Source organism: Pan troglodytes, chromosome 12 (assembly GCF_028858775.2).
Source record: "Pan troglodytes isolate AG18354 chromosome 12, NHGRI_mPanTro3-v2.0_pri, whole genome shotgun sequence".
Classification (NCBI taxonomy): domain Eukaryota; kingdom Metazoa; phylum Chordata; class Mammalia; order Primates; family Hominidae; genus Pan; species Pan troglodytes.
Window position 1 is genome coordinate 35,526,138 of NC_072410.2, and position 10,853 is coordinate 35,536,990.

A 10,853-nucleotide genomic window follows, 5' to 3' on the forward strand; every position below is an offset into this window, starting at 1 on the left:
CCAGGAAAGCCAGTCCTTTGGGCCCTGGGCAACAAGTGCAGATATATGCAGTGGCTGTGGTGGTCTGGGCAGACAGCCAGTCCTCAGGCCCCCATGCAGTATGCATGAGCACCTGTGATGGCACTGGTGGCCCAGTCAGGCTGGGTTTTGGGCCCCCAGATGGCTCATACAGGTACACAGCAGCCCCTTCTCTGGAGGGAGTGGCACTACAGTCAATGGCGGTGGTCCCAAGCAGGTGGCTCTCAAATTCTGTGGAACATATGTTTTGGCTCCCTATGTCCTAGGAGCAGCCTCCCTGAGGTGCTGAACTCTCTGTTCCCTGGGGTGTAGGCCACTGCAGGGGCTTGGGTGCTAGGAACACAGCCGCATTGCTGGGTCCAGCCAGGGTTGTAATGCTGCAGCTCTCTGAGTGGATAGGTATCCCAGAGCAGGATGTTGTGTGGTGTTGGCTCCACTCTCAAAATTGTGCCATGTTGTAGCATTTGGGTCCCAGCAGGAGGATGTGACCCAGAGTAAATTCCTTCTCTGGGACATTAGGCAGCTCTCTATACTACACTCAGGGCCTGTGAGGGCCAAGGGGCTCTCCTGTAGCTAGGATTGCAGGTGTCTGTGGTGAGAATGTGAACCATCCCATCCTAAGCGGGGAAAACAAAGAATATTACACTACTGAGTCCTTAGCAGAGGACCCTTTTAAAAAAAAGTGAACATAAATGAAAGAACAACCAATGAAAAATTATGGAGTATTTTATCAACACTGATGAATTGGGAAGATGATATACAGTGGAAAGTGTGCAGGCAGGGGAATGAAAACACTGGAGCATAGGAGAAGGGTAGCAGAGAGGTTGCAGGTGGACCTTGCAAATCAGGAGAATGCAAAGATCCCCTCCCTTACCTGCATGTTCCTACTGAGGTTTGTTAATGATTCCTAAGTGTGTTGTGGGATCAGGGAAGCTGTGGAAGGCAGCTAGGAATATGGGTCATAGAGCAGCTCTCCAGTGCTTTCCCAGATAAACAGAGATTGAACCTGCTGTGACAGGTGAAGTGGGGTAAGTCAGTTGTGATTCTGGAGCATTCCCTGAAAATGGAGATGATAGGGGTGTGCCCAGGTGGGCACCTGAAAACCAAATCAGTCTCGTGATCCTTAATTTCCATGATAATAAATCAGGTGATAATATCTTAAGCTAAAAGGAAAATGAGGAGGAAAATGGGGAAGAGGAGGAAAGAAAGCTTATAAAAACATGTCATTTAGAAATGTGGAGAAAGTAGCTAATAGAGTTGAAACTGGTTACAGCCATCTCATTACTTTATCTTTTTTGTGTGTTTTTTAATTTGGGGAAGGGTCCTGGATTGCCAAACTTTAGTGTGTCCCCAAAACACCAGGAGAGCTTGCTAAACACCTAGGCCCTGTCCTGAGACACTCTGACTCAGTAGGTCTGTGATGGACCTAGACGTCTGAATGTTTAACTTGATATAGGAACTGAGTGGACCACTTTGGGGAATTCTGCTCTAGATTCCAAGTGGGAGTAGAGAGTGGAATGTAGCAGACCCCAAGTTCTCTTCCAGCTCCACTCCTTCCTACCTGTGTTACTTGTGCAGATTACTTCACTTCTCTGTTTGCTCATTAGTTAACAAGGGATTGCATTAAGTCAAGGCTTCTTGAACTTTTGGGAAGGTTAAGTTTGAGAATCTATTGAAAGCCTTAACAGAAAAATGTAATCTGAAATTTTACACATAATTCAGGTGTTTCTGGGCTCTCTAGGCTCCTAAAGACTCTTAGTTATAATTTCTTAGAATTAATGTCCTCAAAGATCTGTCAACTTTGACATTCATGGATGATCTGGATTTTGGATGCTGTGGGCAAGCTGGCTGGGGAGAGGACACAACTCGCTTTAGACAGCAGGTTTAGAATCCCAGCTTGTGGGTGGTCTTCTGATATGCATTGAACCAGCACCTCATACTGCCTTTTGCAGGGATGAAGAGCTGGTCACTAACTTGGCAGATACAAACAGGACACCAATCTCCCCCACCTTCACCAAGATAATATTAGCTAAGCATCCTGGGTGTGCTGAGTGACCAAGGACATCCAGGGCAATAATAAAGCAGAATATCTCAAAAGGGCTGCATTTATCAGAAACTGACTATCAGGAAAGATAAACGGATCAGCCTGAGGAAGTGACCTGAGCTCTACCCTTCTCCTTCAGATCCTAGAATAAATGGCCTTTCTAGAGAAGTAAAAAATTTCTTATAGTAATGATTTTGATAATGGCTGCGGTGCTAATTCCTCATTCCATCCATGGACACGTAAATGAAAAACTGGGTTGGGAGAGTTCACATTTACTGGGAAGAGGTGAGGCAATCTGTGTAGTCATAGGTTCAAACGTCCTTAGTCAACTTTGTCAAGACTGACGAGACCTTTCACCTAGAGGGGAGCCATGGTACAGCTCTGCCCACTTTCTAGGGTCACTGGAAGCCTCTGGAATTGAGTGTTGACTTCATCCAGGTCTAATCAAAAGAGCCGTTGATTAGATTGCTGCTTCGCAATCTGAATAAGACTATTACGATATGTGGCTCATGGCCAAATGGTCAATGGTCACAGGGCCAAGTTTTTAGATAGGAAAAGTAGGCTCAGGGTCACTAAAGGTGTGAGCCACCCTACTGGGACATACATGCTGGCACCGGGCTCCTGACCTCTGTTCTGCACTCCTCCCATCCTAGAGTGGGAGGCCGCCTACATGGGAGTGGAGAAGTAGAGAGGACCTGGTTTGACCGCGAGGCACACATAAGAAGACTTACCTGCCAAAGATATTAATTTTGTTATCAGCCTGCTGTTCTATATTTTCATTCTGAACCTGGAAACCCAACTGTTACATCGTGACTGGGTTACAGAGCAAATCAGAATCAGGTTGCCAACCGGGCTCAGATTATGCCTTTCTTGCCTTTTTCGTTATTTATATTATGATGTGATCATCTACAGTAATTATTAGTTTTATATTTTAACATCTTTGCAACAAAAATTCTTTTGAAAATGTTATTGGTTTATGAATTTTAAAAACCGGAAACACTGGGGTATAAAGCAGGATTGCTAAAATGCCCCTCTTCACTGTGCCCTGCCCAGGTCTTCTTATTCTGCTAGACTTCTTTTATCACTTCATCTGGTTAACACAAAAAAAACCATAAAACAATGAGAATAGGCAATATACTTTCCAGGGTTATATGCCCTATATTTCAATAGAGAAGATTCACAGATCAACTCAGAAAAGAGATACTCTCCACAATAAAAGTTAAAAATTATCCAAAAACCATAAAGACCTGACTTCATTCCCATTATTTCCTCAAGCACTCACTTCTCTAGTCACATTGACTATTTGCTTTCACACGTTTCTGCTTGGTATATGCTTTTCCTTCTGCCCATAGTGCTATTCCCCTTTGGTCAGACTGTTGAACTCCTGTTTATCCTTCAATATTAGGCCTAAGTATTACCATTTCTGTGAAGTCCTCCATGACTTCTCCCACTCTCTTTCTTTCAGGCAAGTCATATGCCCTTTATCTCTGTGCCCATAGTAACCTGGATGTATCTCTTGTTTAGCATCTAACACACTGCATTTGAAAAAGCTGACTTGATTTTCTGCCTTCCCTATTAAACTCTGAGCTCCCTTCCTCAAAGACTCTATCACCTGGCTCTTTCTACACCCAGCACCTAAAGTACAATGCTTAGCATACATTTGCACTAAGGAGATCCCTTGGACTCAAATGAAAAATAAGGAAGCAAGTGGAATTGATTGGCTAAAACCTACACCAACCGCCATAGTTAAAAATGCAAGAAAACTTTAAAATTTAGAATAAAACAAGATAATCCACTATTACCATTATTGTTATCACAGTTCTGGCAGTTTTAGCCAAGACTATAAGGCAAGAAAATGAAATGATATATAGAAGAATTGGAAGGAAAGAGCTAAGATTATCGCTACTTGAAGATAATATGATTATCAAAAAAATTTTAACTCCTGTTTCTGGCCAAGATCAATCATTCTGCATGGCACAACCAAAAAGCAAACTACATAAAATAGGTTCCAAGACACTAGTCATCATACAATGAAGGAAACTGATCTCTGAGAACCTGGAAATAAATTATGAGAATCTTACAATTGCCCCAGCTTATTGCTTTGAGAGAGTTTCTAGGTTATGGCACAGTTAGGCAAAACCCAGGCAGACTGTGGTTAATTCCTTGAGTTGAGGAAACAGAGCTAAGAGTTCAGGAAGACCAAGTCAGCAAGAGTTTGCAGAAAAGAGTACTGGAGAGGAGACAGATGCACAGGTAAGAACTCCAGAGATCTGCAGATCTTCAAGTAGTCCCCAGACAACAGATCAGCAAGGAAATTATCCAAGGCTAAGGAAAGAACCAACCAAAAGGATAAGAGGGTAACAGTATCTGGCACTCACATAGGGCCAGGAATAGCGCCTGTTTCTACCAGCACAAATGAAAAATCTCATCATTTATGAGCATTGAACACATTATGCTAAAACGTCTTGTCTTAGTACTAGGTGAAGGATTAGCCCTGGCCAGACAGTCCTACCTATCAAATCTTAAAAGCAAGACTTAAAAAGATCAAAGTATTTCAAAGTAACTAAACTGCATCTCAGAGCAAAAGACCCAGAATATTTATGGGATACAAAACTATTCTCTACTCAACACAGTAAAATTTACAACATATGGCATCCAATAAAAAACTACCAAACATGCAAAGAAACAGGAAAAAATAGCCATAAAGAGTAGAAAATTCAATCAATTGTACCTTTTCAAAATTTACGAATATGCTAAAAATAGAAAACAAGGATATTGAAGCAGTTACTATTCTTGTATTCTATATGTTTACCATGTTAAGTGAAGATAGAAAATATCTAAAAACCAACCAAACAAAACCACATTGAATGTTTAGAGATGAAAACTGCAATGTCTGAATGTTTGAGATGAAAAATAAACTGGATGGTATTAAAAGAATATTAGCAACCAAGCATGGTAGCTCATGCCTGTAATTCCAGCACTTTGGGAGGCCAAGGCAGGAGAATTGCTTGAGGCCAGGAGTTCAAAACCAGCCTGGACAACATCGCAAGACCCCGTCTCTACAAAAAAATTTAAAAATTAGCCAGGTGTGATGGCACACATTTGTAGTCTCAGCTACTCAGGAGGCTGAGGTGGGAGGATCACTGGAGCCCAGGAATTCAAGGCTGCAGTGAGCTATGATTGCACCACTGCACTCCAGTCTGGGTGACAGAGCAAGAACTGTCTCAAAAAAAAAAGTTAGACATTATAAAAGAAAAGATTAGTGAACTTGAGGACACAGCAGTAAATACTATACCAAATGACAAACACAGAGACAAATAGAATTTTAAAAATAAACAGAGCTGCCTCTGTGAAGTTTCCTCTGACTTATCCCACCAGCTTTCCTTCAGGCAAGTCATGTGCCCTTTATCTCTGTGCCTATAACCCCTTGGACATTTCTCTTGTTCAGCATATGATACATTGCACTTGGAAGAGCCAACTCGCTTTCCTGCCTTCTCTACTAAGCTATGAGGCAGTGAGCTATAAGACTTCAAGTAGGCTAATAGAAGTCTGATTGGAGCCCCCAAAGGAGAGGAGAGAGAAAGAGGTATGGGAAAAATATTTGAAGAAATAATAACCAAAGCCTTTAACATGTAGATCCAAGAAGCTCAACAAACCCCAAGCACAAGAAACATGAAAAAACTATACCACAGCTCATCATAATCAAATTGTTCAAAAATCAATGATAAAGAGAAAAATATTTAACACAGCCAAAAGAAAAGGCATGTTACCTGGAAGAATAAAGATAAAAATTATAGAAGACTTCTCATAGAAAACAACACAAGCACAGAGTGAAGCAACATCTTTAAAGCAGTGAATGAAAAAAAACTCTGTCAACCCAGAATTCTGTATCAGTAGAACTACCTTTCACAAATGGAGGCAAAATAAAGACTGTTTCAGACAAACAAGCTGAAAGAATTTATAACCACCAGACCCACACTACAAGAAATATTAAAGTCTTACAGGAAGAAAGAAAATGATACCAAATGGAAGTCTGGATACACAAAATGAATGAATACCAAAGGAAATGGTAACTATGTGATGAAATTTTAATTATTATTTACATCTCTTTAAAAGATAGTCATTTAAACCTAAATAATAACAATGTAGTCTGAAGTTTATAACATACATAAAGGTAAGATGCATGATAACAGTAGCACAAAATTCTAGCGGGAAGAAATTAAAGTCTACTACTGTAAGGGCTGGATGCGGTGGCTCACGCCTGTAATCCCAGCACTTTGGGAGGCCAAGGCAGGTGGATCACCTTTGGTTGGGAGTTTGAGACCAGCCTGGCCAACATGGTAAAGCCCTGTCTCTACTAAAAATACAAAAATTAGCTGGGCATGATGGCAGGTGTCTGTAATCCCAGCTGCTCAGGAGGCTGAGGCAGGAGAATCACTTGAACCAGGGAGGCAGAGGCTGCAGTGAGCCAATATCATGCTGCTGATCTCCAGCCTGGGTGGCAGAGCAAGACTCCTTCAGAAAGAAAGAAAGAGAGAGAGAAAGAGAGGAAAGAAAAAGAAGGAAAGAAACAAAGAAAGAAAAAGAAAGAAAAAAAGAAAGAAAGAAAGAAAGAGAAAGAAAGAAATAGAAAGAAAGAAAGAAGAAAGAAGGAAGAAAGAAAAGAGGGAGGAGGGAGGAAGGGGAAGAAAACTACTGTAAGGTAGAAAGAGAGAGAGAGAGAAAGAAAGAAAGAGAAAGAAAGAGAAAGAAGAAAGAAAGGAAAGAAAACTACTGTAAGGTTCTTGTACTATATCTGAAAAGACATATTATCACTTAAAGATAGCATGTGATAAGTTAAGATGTGTACTTTAAACCCTAAAGGAATCACAAAAATAATAAATATTTCATATCTAGTAAACCAAAAGAAGACAGAGAAAAGAAATAAAGAATACATTAAATGGGACAAATAGTAAACAAATAGCAAGACGATAGATCTCAACCTGACTGTTATCAATGAACACTTTAAAAGTTTATGGTCTATAGGTTTAGGCAATGGTTTCTAGAGACAACATCAAAAGCACAAATAATAAAAGAAAAATGATGAATTAAATTTAATCCAAATTAAAAGCTTTTTTTTTTGCTTCAAAGGACACCATTACAACTCACAAAATGAGAGTGAATATTTGCGAATTAGATATCTGATAAGGAACTTGTGTCTAGAATATATAACGATCTCTTGCAATGCAACAACTAAAAGACAAATAACCTAGCTTTAAAATGGGCAAAGAATTTCAATAGACTTTTCCCCAAAGGAGATATATAATTGGCCAACAAATGCTCAAGATCATTAGTCACGGGAGAAATATAAATTAAAACTACAATGCAATACCACTTTATACCCACTAGAATGGCTATACTAAAGATGGAGTTGTAACAGCAGTTGGCAAACATGGAAAAATTAGAGCCCTCATATACTGCTGGTATATGAAAAAGATTGTGTTTTGTTAGCAAGGAAGATGGGTAGGGTTGGATGCTAGGAAGCAACCAAAGTGTCTGCTGCATTAATAGATATGTGCAGAAACATTCCTGGGTTAGTAGTTGCCTTGCATTTAGGATAAAGATATGAAAGGGAGGCATCTCCAACGTAGTGGAGACCGTTCAGGATTATTCTCAGAAGACCTGCCTTCTCTGCTGTTTCCCGGCTGTGTGGCCTCAGGCAAGACACTTTCCTCTCTGAGTCTCAGTTTTCTTTCTGGTAAAATGGAAGTCAGTGTATACATTGTGTCTACCAAATAGGTAGTTGGACATGAGTAAGTCTTGGTGAGCTGTGCTACGTAGGATAAGGTTTCATCATTTTATTATAGTCTTCGGGAATTCGAAGTCTCTTTGAATCAGTCTTTCAATTGATATTAACCAAAAATATATACAAAAACCAGGGTCAGGAGTTTGTCCACTTTGGCTTATTTGGAAAAGGAGTCAAGTGAATGGTTTGAAACCCCTGAATGGTCCCATTTATCCCGCATATCTCTGTAAATAAAGGTTTGAATCCTAATTATCATGGCTAATCCTGCCCCTTCCCAAAACACTAGGGTTTCACTTTGCACTGACTTTGGAAAACGATTCCCATCAGAGCTACTTTCAGTAAAAACATCCAAAGAAGGCTGACAGCTTCCAGTCCCATAAGTTATAAGGGAGCAGTGTAGTCAAATAATATTAGTTGAAATTTAACCTAACTGTCAAAAGCTTTGGTCAAAGAGGAATTTGGGGTCAAAGTTGAACCTGTGATTTAACCCGTCCCACGTACACACACCTATCAGCAGATGGGGTGATCTGTCTCACTCCCACTCTCAATGGACAATGTGCATTTTGTGAGCTCTGCCTGCATCATGCAATCTTGTACTTCCCAGGCAATTTCCCTGGGGCCACTTCCCATCTAGGGCAGTGGGCTTTAGAGTTTCTATGAGATGCTTATAAGAATATTGCTAAATAGAGTCTTGGCTCTATCTCGTAGACCTCTAATTATTCTCTCATCTTCACTCTGTGCAAGGCATTTGTTTTTATGTGTAATCAAAGATCCTGCCAAGAAGCACTTGTAGATGAAACTGGAGACATTTGTTTTATTCTTATCCGTGCACTCAGGCATTCAATAAGCACATTCTCAGTGCCTTCTAATCTCAGCAACTTTGCTAAGCTCCAGAGATACAAATAAAAACAGTCCCTGCCCTCAAGAAACTTACACAAGTAATAAGCAGAAGAAAATAGAAAAAGAAATGTCATTACAAACTCAAACCTCCCTGTCCAATTTTCTCATTGTACCCTTGACTTAATATTATGATTAATATTTCCTAAAAGTTGAAATCCTCCTAGTAATAGATCAATAGACTGAAAGTAAGCAGTAGAAAATTTGCTTTTTGTGCTTTCTGAAAACTTTGCTTCTTAATCAAATTTTCTAATGTTTTAAATTTAATAGTTCAACCAGAGTTTGAGGCACAAAGGGAGAGATAATAATTCAGGGCACCTCAAGATTTTCCCTTCAACCTCCGACCGAATGGAGCCTTCAGTACCTCTGTGCCTATTGGCCATGCTGCAGGAAAGCTCAGTTATGAAATCTTCCACTCTGAGATCTTGGCAGATCAAAAACTATATGGAGCATTTGGTGAGGTACCATTTATGTGAGGCAGTCCCAAATGTTTGGCACATTTATGGGAAGCATCCTGATGAAGGATTTACAGTGGTTTCTTCTAACTGGGATCATTCCTAGGTCTAGTACTAATAAAGAGAAGAAGATTGGAGCAGCTTTGACATGAATGGATCCATCTGGCCTGGTCTCCATACAGGTTTCCTATGAGTTTGGTGAGTGTGAATCCCCATGGATCATAATCCACCTGGGAAATCAGATGGAGTCTGACTTCTCATCTTGCATCAATGTGACTGGTAGGGATGGGTCCATGCTCTGGAGCTGGACTCTGTGGGTTTGAATCCTGGCTCCTCTGTTTCTGCCCTGAGAGAACTTGGCTAAGTTCCCTTACTTCTCTGTGCCCCAGAGTGCTTATCTCTAAAATGAATTATAATGTACTGTAAATGGGAAAATTAATATAGTGTGCCTAATAGCAGTGAGCATTCAGCAAGTATTAGCTGTGTGTGTGGCTGTAACAGCCAAGGACCGGCTGGAGGAATGCGGTGACTCTACAGCAGTGCACCTCTGAGTCCTAGTGAGACAAGCGACTGTGGTCCAGGTCTGGAAGGAGGCTGGGCAGCGGCTTTTCTCATCTCTACAGTTGGGAACTAGCATTCATCCTTCTCAGGAAGAGGGAGAGAGTGGACTGAATATTTCTCACAAAGCAATGACTGCCTCATTAAAAAAAAAAGTAATCATATAAGAAATATGTGAAGATATTGTGAAAAAATCAAATAAAACAAGTAAAAAGTATCTTTATATTCCCCTTCCCTTCCCACTGCTCTCTTCAGAGGTAACCACTATTCACAGTCTGGGATGTGCCCTTCTGGACTTTGTGGATGTGTATGGGTGTATGGCATATGCAATTTTGGTTACTGGGTTGTTAACTGAAATAAAATCATTCTACATATTTTTCTGTAACTACCTTTTGTTACCTTAACAGTACAGTTTTGGAAAATATTTCCAAGTCATTACCAACAGAACTCATTCATCCTTGGTAATGGCTACACGGTAGCCATTCAAATCACAGATGGTCTATAATCTAGGTAATTGATCTGTAATCAAAACTGCTACCAGCCAGCCTGGGTAACAGAGCAAGACCCCGTCTCTAAAAAACAAGTGAAAAAACGTGATAGATATTTTGGTTATCTGCCCCCCAACCTATTTCTTCATGAATCCAAATAAGTTCAAACTTCTTGGTTATTCCAGGTCACAGACCCTTCAAGCAATTGTTTAAATGAGAAGATGCTACATTTTCAAGCAGAGACTGATTCACTGTAGCTTAATAAATTTTTACTGAGCCCATACTGTGTATATTTTGTCCTGAGCTTCAGAAACCAGGAAATCCCATTGGGTAAGGGGAGCCTGGTGCAGGGATCAGCAGCCTGAATGAATTCTGCTAAACAACTTTCATCTGGCTTTAGCTATTTCTGTTGAGCTGTCAACACAGATGTTGGGTTTTGCTCTCAGAATTTTAAGGACACGTGGCAATGGACAGACGATCTACTGGAACTGGAGGAGAGGGGGAGGCGTAGTGTGCAAACACACAAATGGCCATTGTCCCAATATTACAGCCATTGCTTCATTCACCAGACATGTATTGAGCCTGTCTGTGCCAAGGACCAGGAAAGA

At 40.6% G+C, this 10,853-nt stretch overlaps 1 long non-coding RNA gene across 1 annotated transcript; it reads left to right on the forward strand.

Moving 5' to 3' along the window:
• The first annotated feature begins 1,836 nt into the window (after window positions 1-1,836).
• On the forward strand, window positions 1,837-10,526 carry LOC107973541 (uncharacterized). Its single transcript, XR_001715909.3, has 2 exons — window positions 1,837-9,397; window positions 10,431-10,526. It is a non-coding gene; the product is annotated as an uncharacterized LOC107973541 (long non-coding RNA).
• The last annotated feature ends 327 nt before the right edge of the window (window positions 10,527-10,853 follow it).